Raw genomic sequence first — 16,034 nt, 5'->3', positions numbered from 1 at the left:
TATAAATCACATTAAACAATTATACCATAAATAGGTTTTAAAAAATCACAAATAAAATCCTATTATTATACAATAAACCTTTAAGTAGTAATTGTAGCTCTTTAAATCAAGTAGTTTCATGCCTTGTCTGGAGTACTTTCTTTAACACAATGACAGCGCAAGTGAAATGGTTAACTATTGGCGTTTTAAAACGGAAAATCTTTAATAACCACAAATCTAATTGTTTTGTTTGAATTCCACACTTGAATCTTTATCTGATTAAGTGCTCCTTTTCAAACACGTGACTAAAAGCGTTTTGCAGAAAATGTAAAATGTTAATTACATTTATAATTCAATATAGCCCGAAGGGAACAAAACACTGTTTAGAGAAACATGCATTTTTTCCCAGTTTTTGTAATTCTTTTACTGTGTGTTCGGTAATTTCGTTTTATGCTATATTTTCTGTTTTTTATAACTTTTAATTATTTAGCTTTTCAATTAAAATGTAGTTATATGTCGGAGAATTCGTCAATGAATTTGCCTTTTCATCATCAATTAATAATAGATCAAATGAATCTAGTAGAAATATGCATTTTAAGCCGTTAAACAGGCAACAGATACAACCTGTTGGCTTATAAGTGCTTTATGTCAAACTCTTAGAGTAGATGTTCAGTTATCGTTGCTAATTCATATTCGAGAGTAATACCTACTTTTGGATCAAATGGAAAAACTTATACTCAGTTTGCTGCATAACAAATATCCATATTAGATTTTAGCCCAATCGGCCCAGTAGTTTCCCAGAAAACGTCTAGAATAAATGTGGTATTGTAGTAAGATCTACTAATCCCAGTTAATCCTCAACTGTACATGGAACGGATAATACTTATTTTCCTGCAACTTATCATACCAAACGTTAATAAAAATTTCCAAACAGCTTAACCCAGCAGTTTCCCAGAAGTGGGATAAACAGAAAAACAGACAGAATAAGAAAAATATAATATTTATTGTTTTGTTCATGTAGTCGAAAGAACGACACTCCAACTTCATGTTTTGTTTTTCCTGTTCTCTAATATACATGACTTTAGTATTTTTCAATCTGACATTTAATACTTAATATTTTATATCTTATTTTAAATTTACAAGTATTTAAATTTACAAGTATTCTAACACTACTAATACATTGTAACATACTCTGATTAATCCGTGTTCTTCATTTTGGATAATGATATAACAATTAACATGATATACATAGTAAACAGTATAAGGTTGAATACCGAAAATTAGTCCTTGTATACTTGTATAAGGTCCATTTTCCGCTATATTGGAACAAGTCAAATTATTGACAGACATACACTTACTTTTCCGGTAAGTGCATAGTTAATTATATCTTTCAAAAAGTTAGAGATATACACGTAAGCATAAATGACGATGAACGGTTAGGCAATCCACTCACTATAGATAACGACTAAATCAACACATTAATTGAGAATTATCAACCTTACGAAAAAACAAGAACTATCAGAACAGACCATCTATTAACTGGTCAGTTGTGTACAAATTCTACGAGCGATAGAAACCTTCTATCATGTCTGAAAGTGACACAATGTTAAACGAACGAGATCAAAGATACGCCGCTATACAAGTCATGCTCTCTACGGAGTTAAGTTATGAAACAGGACCATTATCAACACCCTTCTAAAGTAAATCCGAACGGCTCAACGCTCAAGGGGATAGCTCAATGAAGTTTCCGGCCACGCTTATGGTCTTTGGTGTGGTTTCAAGTGAGGGCCATATCATGCCATCTCACATTTTCAAAGTCGGCTTGAAAGTCAATACCAAAGTGTATCTATATGTGCTGAATAGTGAAGTGATCCCCTGGTGCAATCAAGTGGCCGCTGACAGACTCTAGATGTAGCGGCAGGACTAGGTGCCGCCCACAAGTCCAAAAAACCCCAGGCTTGACTTCAGAAGGAGTGCTACGACTTTTTATCCTTCTCCTACTGCCCTCTCCTCCCCCGAACTTAACCCGCTTGACTTTTTCGTTTGGTCATACGTTGAGAACAACATGACCTCCCCATCTCCCAAACCAGCCTGATCGGCGCCATCTTCTGAGTGTTTGCCGAGCTCCCGCTAACGTGTGGAAAAGGCATGCTTCTAATTCCGGACCCATATCGATGTAGTGATTGATGCTGAAGGCGGCTACATTGAAGATATGTCAGATTTACTACATAATCAAGTTACATGAATTGAATTTTTCAATAAAAGTTTTAAAATAAAGCTGTAGTGTTGTTTTCTTCAGCTCGACAAATTTATCTTTCCATCCTTTACTTCCAACCTACAGACCAATTGAATGATCACGGTCATGTTCGCAAGCGATATACTATCATAACCATTATGTTTATTTATATTTGTTTTGTTTTTATTACATAATCGAACAGAATAGTTTGCTTATTGCAAATGTTTGTTTTGTATAACATGACTAAAAAACAACTTATTGTATCATATATCATTATTTATTGCAAGAGAAGTGATATTAGTTTAGTGGCTAACGACACGGAACGACGATCTGGGTACTCTAAGTTTGAATCTAGTTTACTCTACAAAAATAATTTTCACTTAGGGTACTGGTACCTTCACATTGTCCCTCATGTAATCCTGATGTCTTTCGAGAAAGAATTATGGCTAGAAAAATATCGCTGAAACCAATACTAACAATAGAATTATCAAATTCATACGATGATGATGATTTATTAAAATAATTAATACTTAAAATAAGATAACATTTCAAAAAAGTTCTGTCACAAACGATTTATCTATCCCTCATTATTAGATGATGAATGTAGTAACAAAGAAATATTCTAATATTCAATCTTAGCGAAAGACATATATAGATTTTTTTCATTAATGAACTAGGCGGGAAAATCTGTTCCGGTCATTAGCGAAAAATGTCGCCAGTGTAACTGTATTTACAGAAAAAAAAAACTAAATCGAAGACATTTAGATATTTTACTGTGTTATATCTCGCTTCTCTTATTTTGTGGCCCTGTCGGTGGGGCATTAGAATACACCGATTGCCTCCCTGCAGAGGGTAAAAGTCCCTCAATCGGGGTCCTGGATATGACCTTAAACTATATCCAGTGGTGGTACCCCAGATTGCGGGCTTTGGGGAGTGTGAAGCCACCCTTTAATTACCCTTGCTCCTAGATTCACTCTGACCATTAAAATTTTTTTCTTCAAAATCTTTGGATTCGGCATTAAATAACCCGAAAGGGGTTTGATATGCCGTAAAACAAAACGAACCAACCAACTCTTATTTTGTCTTTAATTCTTACAGTATGTGACTGATTTTTTCTGAAAAAAGGGGAACGAATGGATGTTTATCGGATATAAATCCACACCTCTCATAGTTATCGTTATCTATTTTCTGACTTTGAAGTCGTATTTTTAGTTCTCCTATATCAAATAGCTTCATGCTTTGTGCGTTGTGTCGAAGTCCAAAAAATAAATATTGGCTAATCTGAATAAAACATCGATTTATTTATACATTGCCATTAATGTCTAAAAAGGAGAATCCGACCAACTTTACTTATATGGATTTAATACAGAAAGAATGAAAAAAGGTAATCCACATTTCAGTTGGCTTTATTTGTATAGATTCTAATTAAGGAATTCCTAGTAAAGTCATTGATATTTACGAAGATCAGTTATTTAAGCAAACTTGCAAGATAATATAGTCATTCACACAACACATATATGTTTCTATAAGTGGCAAATATTTAATATTTTTAGGATCATGATTCAAAACAAGATTGTTTGCTCAGCAGTTGGAATCGCTTTATTCTACTTGATATGAACTAAAAGGACTTAGAATTGTATATGTATTTAGATTTGTATGGACATCTACATAGAGAACTCAAATCTGTTACGAAGAGCAACAAGTAAGATTAGTGGTTGATGGGCAGAAATCAGAATCTCACAGTATTAATAGTGGAGTCGCTCAGAGGTCCATCCTGGGCCCAACTGTCTTCCTGATCTATATTAATGATCTTCCAAATCATATCCTTACATAATTCGTAGACATTTATGATGATGACACTACCATCTATGGTAGCCCATCTAGGACCGTTAACGACCAAGTTCTCTCCGATTCTATCTTCTCTAATCTTGAGCATGTGCTACACTAGGGGAAAGGAGTGGCTGGTTACTTTTAATGCATCTAAAACCAAGCTTTTATCTTTACATAACCAACGCTCTGATTCCCATCTGGCATCAATTGAAATAAATGGTTCTCGTCTCGTGGAGGCCACATGTTTTTACAAGCTTCTGGGATTGACCTTTACCTCTGATCTGAAATGGAACATATACATCAAATCCGTTGCCAAGGCTGCTGGAAAAATGGTGGGATCCTTCTATCGATCTAGTAGATATCTCACTGCTGATGCAATTCTTTATCTATATAAGAACTAGGTACGTCCAAGGATGGAGTACTGTTGTCACATCTGGACAGGAGCTGCTAGAAACGAGTTATCCTGCCTTGATAGAGTTCAATATAGACTTCGTGGCCTAGTGGAGGATATCCTTTTCTCTTCCTTGCAACCTTTCTCACAAAAGAGATATTGGGAATTTGTCTCTGCTTTATCGTTATTTTCATGGCAAGTGCTCGACTGAGCTCCAATCTATAGTCCCCCTCGCCAAACTTTCACAAGAAACACTCGTCTAGCTGAAAATACTATCAATAATCCCCCCCACTCTTTATCTGTGCCTAAACCCAAAAGTAGATTCCATGAACAAAGCCTCTTTCTTAGAACTGCACGCCTGTGGAACTGTCTTTCGTTTTCCTGCTTTCCAGCTGACTACAATATGGTTGTCTTCAAGTCCAACGTAAATAAGTTCTTGATGAGCCGTTCTACTGAAGTTAAGAAATTTACCGAATTTCCATTACTAACGATTACTATATTGTCCAATTTTATTACTCTTTAACGCTTATCCTCGAATGGCCTCTGGGCCTTGATAAGTGCTGATGCTTATGTAAAAAAACATAGTATCCTGTCATGTCAGAGAACTCAACCTAAGAATAGGGAAATAACGTGTATATTAACAGATAGATGCTTCATCGTTTCGCTGATTTTTATTTCGTTTGCATGTGGATAGTGTGTGCGTTTGTGCGTGCTTATTTTCTATACCTGTCTACTAAATGTTGTTAAAAACGTATAATTGGAGGGATTTTATCGGTTTTCTCAACAATACTAAAATATCAGTCTAACATGGCGATTCCAGCTATCCCCAAAATGGGGTGCTATGGAGGCGTATAAATATGACTATATTCGAACGTGTCGCCATTTTTTTGATTGGTCACCTATAGGCCATAAAGCTATTATCGTTACGAAAGAAAAAGGAAATGCATGGGAGGAAGCATCGTAAGAGCGAATAAGAAACTATTAATGATCTTCGCTTATATCTTAGAACTTTCAGCCATGTTATTATAATATCTCGCACGAACGGATACACCACAGGACTCTCTTCCAATGCAGGTCTGCTGTCGACAACAGCAAGTTCTTATTTAGGGTTAACTTGATGTATTATATGAAACTATTTTGATCAAAGAAACGAGTGACAACAATTGAACATAATAATTAACAATTACACTCTGCTTCTAAGCGAAAACTTATATAAACTAGCAGGTCGCATGGCCTTGCCCGGTCGTAAAATACGCTTAAATATGATATTTTGATTAATGCAGATTTCGTATTTATTATTATATTATGTTGTACCTAATATATAGTAATGATTTAAAAAGTAAAACACAAAAAGAGATTCGTGCGCCCCCACCGAGAACCGAAACCAAAACGTTTAGCTTACGATTTATTTTTTCCGTTGACGTTAATGAAGACATGTTTGCTGCAATGCTAAAAATTAAAACATGAACAAATAGCTATTACGTTACGCGTGCATATTTGTAATACCGTCGTTCGACCTTCACCTGACAAATTCCGTTTTTTTTAATTATCACACTTTTGCACCGATGTTCCCCGACTTAAACCCAAATATAACATTTCACATTGGTTCAAATACCCTATATATAAAGTTTCACGTTAGTAGACCAAAAATTGTAAGATAAGATTGGTAGGCAAAATTTCTTAAACACATATATATATATCTTTATAATATAAAGCTGAATTTCTGTGTGTGTATGTGTGTGTGTGTGTGTGTGTCTGGTCACGAATAGGCTCCTATATGGTTGACTATTTTAAAACACTGATACATATAATGATAAAAGATGTATCGAGACACAAGAATGGGTATGCTTAATCTAGCAGAACGGTGTTTCATTAAAATTGTAGGGTCTGCGTTCGCGCCTGGTCCACAAAGTATGGAAATTAAAAAAAATTAAAATTAAAAAAAAACGTTTACAAGTGTTTTTGATATAGATGTACATAAGAATACATTGATAAGTATGTTTTAGCTTAAATATAGATGGTATAATTAAATTGTGGTGTTTGCGTTCGCGCATGGCCTCCATAGAATGGAAATAGGCACAAGCTTTAAGAAAGACTTGTCATATCTATCTGCGTAAGTATACTTTGATAATTATGTTTCAGCTTGAAGAAATATGGTATAATAACATTATGGGGTGTTCGTTCGCGCCTGATCTCCATAGAATGGAAATATGTCACAAAGTTTAACAAAGTTTTTTAATATAGATCCTCATAATATTGTGATACGTGTTTCAGTGCGAACAGGTATGGTATAATAAATTGTTGAGTTTATCTATTTTATTTTTACTTTCATCATATTTTGCTTTGGTTTTGATACCCCCAAATTCGAAGCTATCTCTTTACAATCCTTCCTTTTCAAAACCTATCATACTTTAATAAATAGAGTCCATTTTCTGTAGGCTGCTTTTGAACCCAGTCAGCAACGGGTAATTTTGTTAGTATATATATATATATATATATATATATATATATATATATACATATATATAGTTATATATATATAGAAAAGCTTTGTTAACTATAATCTTTTTTATGCAAATATTACGCAAGTATAAATGCTGTAGAATATCTACATGAATATAATTACACGTAATAGTTAACTAAAGATGACCAGCCATAAAAAAAAAAAACTAATAGGGAATTAATTGAAATGAATGTTTAAAAGGTTATGAAAAGTAGCTAGATTTTTTGCAGATGAATGCAATTCTACGACCTATGTTTGACAACATTGTATTTTTTTTTAAATAAACAAAAAGGCGTTTTAATATGACTATCAAAACACACACACACACACACACACACAGAAAGCAAATTTAAAGGAGTATAGATAGATAGTAGATAGATAGATTGATTGTGTGATTATTCGGAACACAATCTGAGGCCGTTGATGTGTAAAAAGATTCGCCATCAAATCAAGTTGTTTCAAAAATAATATACATAGCATGAATAGGTTTTTTTTATTTTATCTCAAGTCGAATGAAAATACTTTATTGTAATATTTTCCAGCGACAACAGTGCTTAGTTAATTCAATAGGAGAAATGCAACATATTAATATAAGTATAAGTATTGCAATTACACGAGGACATTTGTATCATTTGGACTCTTTATACTACTGTTCTCGTCTTGTGTGTTATTTTTTACACCTTTCGGCCGAAATAACCCCCGAGTTATTCAGGTATATATTGTTCAAGTCATAAGAGTTACTATCGAAATCTGTACGGGATTTCGAATTTATTTAATCCATATGGAGTGTGTGTGCTGTCAGCACCAACCCTATTCAGGGTTTAACCGGCTTCCTCCGACGGAGGAAGTTTCATGGGAGTATGAAATTCACAAGCGGTCCCCAATCGCATGTATATCCCCGTTTGGGGAGATGACGGCGTTAGGTTTTTGCAACTTTTTTCAGGAAGGTATCGACGTCCTACTACATACAGCACCTGGACTTCCCAAATTGGTCACCCATTTTAGTAATAACCAGGCTCAACGTTGCTTAACTTCGGTGATCTGACGGGAACCGGTGTGTCAACGTGATTATGCAGCATATGGAGTAGCATACCTTGAATCCGTAAGCCAAGATCGGTTACATGTCTTTACTACGAGGGGCGTGCAATAAGTAATGCCCCTGACACACTTTCCATAGCAGTAGAGCAACGAAACTTTGCACAGTTATTAGTCTTTCTCTACATAAAAACCATCAAGATTTATGCATTTCTCCCATCGTTTGATGCAGCTCTGGAGACCGGTTTTGTAAAACACCCCAGGTTGGTCCTCCAACCACGACGTGACTTCAGAAATCAAGGCTGCATCATCTGGGAAACGGTTTCCTTTCAAAAACAACTTCATGGCTGGGAAGAGGTGAAAGTCAGAGGGTGCAAGGTCAGGAGAGTAGGAAGGATGGATAGGATTTCATAACCACACGCCCGTGTTTCTGATCTGGTGACATGCGAGCTGTGGACCGGAGCGTTGTCTTGTCGGAGGAGGGTACCTTTGCTGATCTTGCCCCGCCTCTTGATTTTGATAGCTTCCCTTAATTTCCTCAAAAGTGAAGCATAATAGTCTCCTGTAATTGTGGTCCTCTTTGCCAGAAAATCTGTCATCACTACTCCGTCCTGGTCCCAGAAGACTGTGAGCATGACTTGCCAGCGGAGGGCTGCACCCTTCCTCCCTTTGGAGGTGGTGAGTCCAAGTGCTTCCACTGCATTGACTGGGCTTTGGTCTCTGGATCATAGTGATAGACCCAGGTTGCATCCTGTGTAATCAGTCTTTTGGAAAACTTTGACTCATCTTCTTGGCACATCTCCAAATTCACCCTCGAACACTCGACACATTCTCGCTTCTGGAATGGTGTGAGTAACCTGGGAATCCATCTGGCAGACACCTTATGCATATGCAAATGGTCATGAATGATAGTTTCCACAGACCCTTTACTACTCCTGACATCTGAGCTATTTGGCGAATAGTAATCTGCCGATCTTCCAAAATGGCAGCCTTAACTTGACGGACGGATGCCTCATTAATGGCAGAAGTGGGGCGACCAGGTCCTGGAGCTGTTTTTCACAGACTTCCGGCTATGTTTGAATTCACGATGCCAGCGTTTTACAAGGTCATGATTGGGCATTATCACCATAAGTTTCTTTCATTTCATCAAAAGTCTCCTGTGGTGTGTGTCCTTTCAAATACAAAAACCGGATAACTGCTCGACATTCAACAGGCTCCATTTCACAACAGAAACCACAATTAGTTCAGAGCTGTAATTTGCCACAGAACCTGTAGAAACAGAACTCATTGCATATGCAAAATTTCAGCTAGGTCAGACAACGATAAGTGGGTCATGGGCATTACTTATTGCACGCCCTTCGTAATTCACTGTTGTATTCTTAGTATCGCATGCAATAAGATTGAATTTTTAACTTCCAACCTAATTGAATTCTATTTAAAACTTACGCCACGAATCATTCAGAACCCAATTACAAGAGTATAGTCCGATGATATATAAATAAAATTACCGTAACTAATTGTTTTTCGGACGCTCTGGGAGCGAGAAAAAAACAAAACAAAAAAACAAAAAACAAAAAACGAACGACGGATAGACAACAAGAAGACTTTAGCTAACTAGGAATAAAGTACCAAAATATTGGAGTGACTTTCTGTCACTTAGATTTGCGAGAAATTATTGATAAAGTATTATATTGATAATATATTATCACAAGGAGTATTTTCTATTACACAGGAATTACTTATATCATTCGAAATCTTTCGAAATCATGTTTTGATGAGTAAAAAATCCCGAATTATTCCGAGAATAATATATTTATTAGGCGACATAAAGGAAAAGCCTTGGGCGATAGTGGCTAAATAATTAACGACAGAGACTGAACACCTGTGTTTGACAAGTTTGAGTCCAGTTCGTTGCACAAAAGAATTTTTCATTAAAATCAAAAGTGACCCTGTGTCTAATCCACTGGAGACGGGATTAAATGAAATTATCCTAGAGGAAAGGGTACTTTTAACTCTTAGTTGACACTTTTGTAGCTATTAGTAATCCGGATCGCAATGACTAAATTTAATTTTGGGCAAAACCGTGTGTGCAAGACAGAGCCTGGGTTAGTGTACAGCGTGGAAGTCTCTAACGGTTTGTTACTTTATAGACGTGTTGAGATTGGTTTGACATTCAGAAACGCTTTATTTCAGTGAAATCAGTAGAACAAACTTACTTAAAGTACTGTAATATTGAGATAACTTATTGTTTCTCAAATAAAAGCAGAAAGAGCAATCGTTATTAATGTAAGTAATGGTATTCGCGATGCTTCCGTTCCGTCTCGAAAGACAAAGGATACCCCCTGTAGGGGCAGCTGCGCGTGTAATTGTGAGGCAAGGATTGTGCAATCTCCAACCACAATCCTGAATCGGCACTGTTTGAGTCCAGTGGCAAGGAAAAGTCCAGGACGACTGGAAACAATGCCGAGATAAGCGGAGAGCATATACAGTACCTGGTGATCCAGCGGGAACTGGGGTGTCCATGTGATTATGCCGGACAAGTAATGGTATAGAATTGAGAGCATTAGTAAACCTGGGTGACTTACTGTCACTTAGATCATTATGGATCATGTAATGTAAGTACGTATTAACTGTTATAATAGTACATTCATTAATATGCAGAATACCGGATGCTTCAAGAGTACAGAATATGTTTAACTCATAGATATTACTATTCCTGGTCGGAATGGATTTACGAGTAATAGGAAATAAGTATTAATCCGCGTACACTACCTACAGCTGGTATTTACTTCCGTCCTACAGCAGAAAGATGTGACACAACGCCAGGAAATGGGAAAAGTCAAGCCAGCGCTCCTGAAGGATAAACAATTTTGACCAGCAAAAAGTGCCTGGAAAGCTTTGTCGGCATTCCCCGGTAAGGCGCGTCAAGCAGTAAGCAATACACATCCTCCCCCCTGAAAGTCACAAAGCAAAGCCTGGAGGTTAAACCCATTAAGACTACACGGAACTTTGCGGTGTTTACCTCAGTTAACAGGGAAAAGGTCATTACAAAAATGACTCATACTTTGTGGACTTTGGAAGCTGACGAACCGGCTTTGTGTCCCTGTAGATTTTTCTTGCAAACTATATTATCACACAGATTTTATCGTGTGATAATGCTTTGGTTTGGTTTGAATTATTAAAAAAATTCAACTGATTAATCCTGTATTCGAATAGAGGGTAGAAACACATGGAATAAAGTCTCTCAGAAGGGGAAAACATTTTAATGATCACATGCCAATTTTAAAATGCTCTATAAAGTCAAAGTAGTTATTATGAAGTAAGCCTCCAAATGATTATCAAACAAGTAGGCTCCGTTGTTGTATCGACATTTCTTATTTAAAGGTTTACTCGACATATTTTAGTAAAGTGTTTTACGCGAAAAAACGCAAGTGACAACAATTCTACGTAATTTTGACTGGATGTTGTTTTTACATTATTTTGAAGACTACAATCATATATGGCTAACACGTAAATAACAACACTCGCTGAGCCATACTATTAAACAGTTGGAAACCGGTTTTCCAAAAATAACCCGTCTTTTATGAAAATGTTCCGTATTTCTCGTCTTATGTCATGTTAGATATTGTAATATTTTCGAGGCACATACGCAAACAAAGCCCATAGAAATGCAAGCCTAATGGGAACTGGAACTATTAGAATATAATCTAATGAGAATATAAGAAAATAATATGAAGAGATGCCGGGATAAAACCACTTGCAGTGGGTGAGGTCTAATGATGCAGATTAATTATTGGCCACCAAAATTTACATTCTCTGGAAAAAATTTGGAGTATATAATTTAATTGTGATATTTTCTTCTCTATACAGAGATATACTTTAAAATATTCAGTTTGATAATCTTGTTTATAGAATTTTTCTAAAAAGTGATGATTTTAGCCACCAGACCTGATTAAACACGAGTGACAAAATGGAGAAAATGCCAGGTTTAACCGATTTCGATTAACTTCAAATAACTTCAATGCTTGGTAAAGGAATGACTACCATCGAAATATCTAAAAAAAAAAAAAAACATTGTATAGATCATCGAACTATCAAAGCGTATGTGATTAATAGAAAGACTAGTAGGAAAGTACCTGAAAAAGTTCATTTAAGAAAACTTGACGAAATGAATAAGCGCCGCATTGCCAGGGAGATGGTCAGAACACCCTATTCTACTAGCAAGAATTTTTTTTTGCGAGATGGAGCGCCCCAAATGTCGAAAACTTCAAGGTGCGCGACATTAAGAAGTCTTGAAAAAGTGAAAAGATAAAAAAAAAGCTTCCATTGAGCAAGAATCACATGGAAAAGCGTGTTCAATGGGTTGAACCATACCTAAAGATGGATGTAAAGAACATTGTCTTCACTAATGAATGCCGAGCGACGCTGGATGGACCAGGCGGATATTCGTCTGATTGAGTATTGAATGGTCGCCTAGTTTCATCATGGATCTGACAACAGGAAGTCGGTGGAGGTATAATGTTCTTGGTAGGAATCAAAGGCAACGAGATTATTGGACCATTTAGGGTGCCACAATGGGTAACAAATGATTCCAAGGTTTACTGCTAGTTTCTTACCGACTTCATTCCGACGCGGAAAAATCAACTTTTTATGGAGAGAAAATCGCTGGTATTTCAGCAGGATAATGCCCCTGCACACAAGTCCCGGTACACACAGAGTTGGTTAAGAGATCACGGTTTCACCGAAGGCAGATTGATGGTTTGGCTTCCCAACGATCCAACTTAAACCCAATCGAAAATTAGTGGGCCATCATTAAGCGGAGAATTTATGCTGATGGGACGCAATTTAACACCTTGGATTCTCTCTGGAATGCAGTAGTGGAAGCCTGTAGATTAATTAAGCCGCGTGAAGTCCAAAACCTTACTTCTGCCTTCGACAAGCGTCTTCTTAAAACCCTAAAAAATAATGGAGGTTATATTGACTCATAAGATGAAATGAATAACATTGCGACTGTTTTCTTGGTTTTATTTTGTAGTTTAAAGTGTGTTCTATTCATTTTGATGCGGTATTTGTTAAATAAAAGCGTTTACAATAGCAAAACAAGCAATTTTTTTACCTTTTGCATAATCTATCTGGACACTTTATATTGTACAAAATATTATTATCATATAAAAAAGTAAGTTTAATCAAAATGTTTAAAGTTTTATGCATAGGTACATGATAGTCTGTATAAAAATGATGCTTCAATAAGAAAATTTTAAAGATTCTTTATTGAGGAGTTAAAGAAACAGTTAGGTGTTGCGTAATCAAGTCGCACCCAATGTGGAAAATTACTATCAGGAAATGGATTGCTGAAATATTGAGGTGGTTCATTATCGCTCAGATTGCAATTAAAAACAGTCATGTGTGTAAGTTTCTTTTTTTTTTAGAAACTTTCTCTTTCAATTTTACATTTACGCTATATACCCACATACTATATATATATATATATATATATATATATATATATATATATATATATATATATATATATACACCACCTTTTTGACAATTTATAAAGTCGCAATCTCAGCGACTACTGATCAGAATTTAATACAGGATGACTCATTGGGAAGCTAATGACCGAATCTTTGTTGTCGGCTACGTGACATTTGCACTTAAGGCCGCACATTAAGGGGATCATCCATCATGTAGAGCCTATTTTTTTGCACTTTTTTACAGCCATAAAATATTTCAAACACAGTAATTTTTTTTCTTGGATTTACATATGAATTACAAAATATCTTATATTTTCCCCCAAACCTATGGCTTTTATGGAGGGGAGACTAAAAATTGCTACTATCGTTTCAAATGATCTAAATAATCGTAAGTGAAGACTTGATTTACAAATATTTCTAATATGTTATATATCTCCTCTTTGAATTTCATACATAAAATTCATTTCACAGTGTATAAGGATTATTTGATACTGGAGATATTCATAATCGTACCTTATTTTCCAAAGAAAAAATACCTGAGAAAATGCCACAGAAACGTATGGGATGCTTCAGACTGCTTTTAGACCATCTCGCATGAATCGTGTATCAGTTTTCGATCTATAAAAGATATTCAAGGGGGCAGGGAATCTGTGAGGAATGATCAGGTGTGGAAGAGTAAGACTGTCAGAACACCAGAGTCGATTGGCCAAATAAAGAATTTCATACATAAGAACCCTCGTGTTTCTATAGAGACAAAAAGTGCACAATTTGAGGTCAGTGTGGGAAATGTATATACAGTTATTCCCCGGAAACTTAAGATGCGGAATATTTGCGCGAGGTTTATCTCAAGAAAGGTCAGAAAAGATCAGACAGAAAGACGTTGTCAGGACAGCAGTGAGGTGGTCGGGCTGATCAATTCAGATCCTGCAGTTGTTAATGCTCTGGTGATGTGCTATAAACGCTGGATCTACTACTATGACCAAGAGACCAAAAGACACAGTTTCTAGTGGAAACGTGCTGGCTCTCCCACGTCCAAGAAAGCTAGACAGAGCAAATCAATCCAGAACTTATGACGATCCACTTTTTGACAGCACAGGCATGATCTACATGTACTGGGTTCTAATTGGACAGATAATCAACAAGGAACACTATGTTAAGGTTTTAAGGAGTTCAAGACGGGATTTAGTCAGAAGAGGCCAGCGCTCTTCACACGTGTCAGTGGAATTTCCAGCAGGACAATGCACCAATCGCAAACTCCATCTTTGTAACAGACTATTTTACCAAGATGAGCACCAAGAAAGTTCTTCACTCTCCCTATTTGTTATTCCATAAGCTCAAGGAAAACCTTAGAGGCAATCGTTAGGAGACAATTGAGGAGATGAAGAGTGTCATTGACACACTCAAACAAGAGAACTTTAATGGAAACTTCCAGAAGTTGTTGGAACGGCATTGCAGCTGGAGGAGATTACTTCGAAGGATACTAGAGTTTCATGGGTATACTATCAATAAAATGCCCATACGAAAAAATTGCAAACTTATTGAAAACACCTTTTTTAATGATATGGAATAGTATTGTTTGTTCTATGTACAGTGTGATCAGTGCATTAACCGTGACCGATAGCTTTTTTAGGACAAACGTATATATATATATATATATATATATATATATATATATATATATATATATATGTGTGTGTGTGTGTGTGTGTGTTTTCATGAGTGAGCACACACACACATAGCAATTCCTGGAAGACCAAGCTGTAACGAGATACAAATAGCAGTCATAAAGGGAACAGCATCTATTCTTAAAAGAGCCCTTAAAAGATATAAATTTAAATCATAACAGAATCAAGTGTTAGCTCCAGGAGGGAGCCCCTTGACATCTTAAAACTTACTGAAGTTAAATAAATTAGCTGCACAAATAACAAATAAACAAAAGAAAGCCATTGAATAGGTCGTTTGACAAGAACCCAAGGATGGTATACAGAAATTTAATTCAAGAAGAAATCAAGGTTAATTCGCCACCGTCCCAGGAAGAATGGTCTCATTCTGGAGGCCACTGCATGAGGACCCCAAACAACACCAAAAGGAGGAGTGGATACATACAATTAAAGAGTCTTTCAAGGGCAAACAAGATATGCCACCACAAAAATTCATGGAAGATGCTATAAGAAAAAAAAAACACCCACTTTAGCAACTTTAAAAGCCCAGGATTCCAGGACAAGATTCCACATTTCTTGCTTAAAAAACTCACAGCACTTCATGAACATTATGCGCAGGCAGTTACTCGTATTGTCAGCGGCGATGAAGATTCACCAAAGTGGTTAATTCTTGGCAAAACGACTATGATACCGAAGAGGTTAGAGACTCACTTGCCTATCTGCTGCCTCCCAACCACACACAAGTGGCTTACAGGAATGATTGCAGATGCAATCTATCAACACCTGACCGATGGAAAATACCTTGAAAACGAACAAAAGGGATGTACCAGGAATAAACTTGATACAAAGGACCAACTTCTCTCAACAAAACCATCCTCGATGACTGCAAAAAGCGTCAAAGGAACCTGTCAATGTCTTGGGT

At 36.3% G+C, this 16,034-nt stretch overlaps 1 pseudogene; it reads right to left on the bottom strand.

Moving 5' to 3' along the window:
- Positions 1–7,901: 7,901 nt before the first annotated feature.
- On the bottom strand, positions 7,902–8,020 carry LOC145241922 (5S ribosomal RNA; annotated as a pseudogene).
- Positions 8,021–16,034: the final 8,014 nt, after the last annotated feature.

Source organism: Euprymna scolopes, chromosome 20 (genome assembly GCF_053919585.1).
Source record: "Euprymna scolopes isolate OS-2025 chromosome 20, ASM5391958v1, whole genome shotgun sequence".
In the NCBI taxonomy this organism is placed as follows: Eukaryota; Metazoa; Mollusca; class Cephalopoda; order Sepiida; family Sepiolidae; genus Euprymna; species Euprymna scolopes.
The sequence above is the reverse complement of the archived record's forward strand: the minus strand, read 5'-3'. Positions and strand labels throughout refer to the sequence as shown.